Consider the following 2,500-nt stretch of genomic DNA (forward strand, 5'->3'; position numbering starts at 1 on the left):
TCATCTCTCTGTCTGTTGTCTATTCGTCTCTCTGTCAGTGTTATTCATCTCTCTCTCTGTCTGTGTCTATTCATCTCTCTGTCTGTGTCTATTCGTCTCTCTCTCTGTGTCTATCCATCTCTCTGTCTGTGTCTATTCATCTCTCTGTCTGTGTCTATTCATCTCTCTGTCTGTCTGTGTCTATTCGTCTCTCTGTCTGTGTCTATTCATCTCTCTGTCTGTGTCTATTCATCTCTCTGTCTGTCTGTGTCTATTCGTCTCTCTGTCTGTGTCTATTCATCTCTCTGTCTGTGTCTATTCGTCTCTCTGTCTGTGTCTATTCATCTCTCTGTCTGTGTCTATTCGTCTCTCTGTCTGTGTCTATTCATCTCTCTGTCTGTGTGTCTATTCATCTCTCTCTCTGTCTGTGTCTATTCATCTCTCTCTCTGTCTGTGTCTATTCATCTCTCTGTCTGTGTCTATTCGTCTCTCTCTCTGTGTCTATCCATCTCTCTGTCTGTGTCTATTCGTCTCTCTGTCTGTGTCTATTCATCTCTCTGTCTGTGTCTATCCATCTCTCTGTCTGTGTCTATCCATCTTTCTGTTTGTGTCTATCCATCTCTCTGTCTGTGTCTATTCGTCTCTCTGTCTGTGTCTATTCATCTCTCTGTCTGTGTCTATTCATCTCTCTGTCTGTGTGTCTATTCATCTCTCTGTCTGTGTCTATTCATCTCTCTGTCTGTGTCTATTCATCTCTCTGTCTGTGTCTATTCATCTCTCTGTCTGTGTCTATTCATCTCTCTGTCTGTGTCTATTCATCTCTCTGTCTGTGTCTATCCATCTCTCTGTCTGTCTGTGTCTATCCATCTCTCTGTCTGTGTGTCTATTCGTCTCTCTGTCTGTGTCTATTCGTCTCTCTGTCTGTGTCTATTCATCTCTCTGTCTGTGTCTATTCATCTCTCTGTCTGTGTCTATCCATCTCTCTGTCTGTGTCTATTCGTCTCTCTGTCTGTGTCTATCCATCTCTCTGTCTGTGTCTATCCATCTCTCTGTCTGTGTCTATTCGTCTCTCTGTCTGTGTCTATCCATCTCTCTGTCTGTGTCTATTCATCTCTCTGTCTGTGTCTATTCATCTCTCTGTCTGTGCCTATCCATCTCTCTGTCTGTGTCTATTCGTCTCTCTGTCTGTGTCTATCCATCTCTCTGTCTGTGTCTATCCATCTCTCTGTCTGTGTCTATCCATCTTTCTGTTTGTGTCTATCCATCTCTCTGTCTGTGTCTATTCATCTCTCTGTCTGTGTCTATTCATCTCTCTGTCTGTGTCTATCCATCTCTCTGTCTGTGTCTATTCGTCTCTCTGTCTGTGTCTATTCATCTCTCTGTCTGTTTGTCTATTCATCTCTATGTCTGTGTCTATTCGTCTCTCTGTCTGTGTCTATTCATCTTTCTGTCTGTTTGTCTATTCATCTCTATGTCTGTGTCTATTCGTCTCTCTGTCTGTGTCTATTCATCTCTCTGTCTGTTTGTCTATTCATCTCTATGTCTGTGTCTATTCGTCTCTCTGTCTGTGTCTATTCATCTCTCTGTCTGTGTCTATTCGTCTCTCTGTCTGTGTCTATCTCTCTGCCTGTGTGGCTATCTCTCTCTGTCTGTGTGTCTATCTCTCTTTCTGTTTGTATGTCTTTCTAAATCTCGGTCAGTACGTTTATCTATCTCTCTGTCTGTGTGCTTATTTCTCTCTCTCTGTATGTCTGTCTATCTCTCTGTCTGAGTGCATGTCTATCCCTTTGTGCGTGTCTATCTATCCCTCTGTCGGCGTATCTATCTATCACTCTGTCTGCGTGTCTATTTATCTCTCTGTCTGTGTGTCTATTTGTCTCTCTGTCTGTGTGTCTAGCTATCACTCTGTCTGCGTGTCTATCTATCACTCTGTCTGTGTGTCTATTTGTCTCTCTGTCTGTGTGTATATCTATCACTCCGTCTGCGTGTCTATCTATCACTCTGTCTGTGTGTCTATTTGTCTCTGTCTGTGTGTCGAATCTCCCATCTCCCACTCCGTATATTTCCCAATTTTGTACATTTACTCCCCAATTACTCTTCGCCCACATCTAAAAGTAAGGTACGTATATGACTGATTGCTGATAGATGAAACAACAACGTCAAAATTGCAACTGATAAGCGAGGGGGGGGGGGGGTAGACAGATGTGTCTGAATTACGGTCGTACAAAAAGGTGGTAAATGACTTATATAAATACTTATATATAGCTATTTCATTATGGTAAAGTAGGACAATAATGCAAGGAAACAAACTTGCACGAAATACCTTCCCCTTAGGATGTTACGTGACTCTTTTGTCGAGCGCCTAGTTCAAGAACCACTGGTATAGCTGATTTTTTTTTTTTTTATGAATTGCAACTGTAATCATGAATATCTCTCTCGCTGCACGATCTCTTCACTAACTTCTAAACTAATTTGTGAATCGTGGCTCGACTTGAGGTGGTATAGTTCAGAAACTATCATA

At 42.0% G+C, this 2,500-nt stretch overlaps 1 protein-coding gene across 1 annotated transcript in view; it reads left to right on the forward strand.

The window, feature by feature from the left end:
* Positions 1 to 2,500, forward strand: part of LOC147468580 (uncharacterized) — a 5,044-nt gene that overhangs the window by 1,650 nt on the left and 894 nt on the right. The gene's annotated exons all lie outside the window — the stretch shown is intronic.

The sequence above is a fragment of the Penaeus japonicus genome, unplaced genomic scaffold, assembly GCF_977035675.1.
Source record: "Penaeus japonicus unplaced genomic scaffold, GWHDUDI00000001_assembly GWHDUDI00000027, whole genome shotgun sequence".
NCBI classification, from domain to species: domain Eukaryota; kingdom Metazoa; phylum Arthropoda; class Malacostraca; order Decapoda; family Penaeidae; genus Penaeus; species Penaeus japonicus.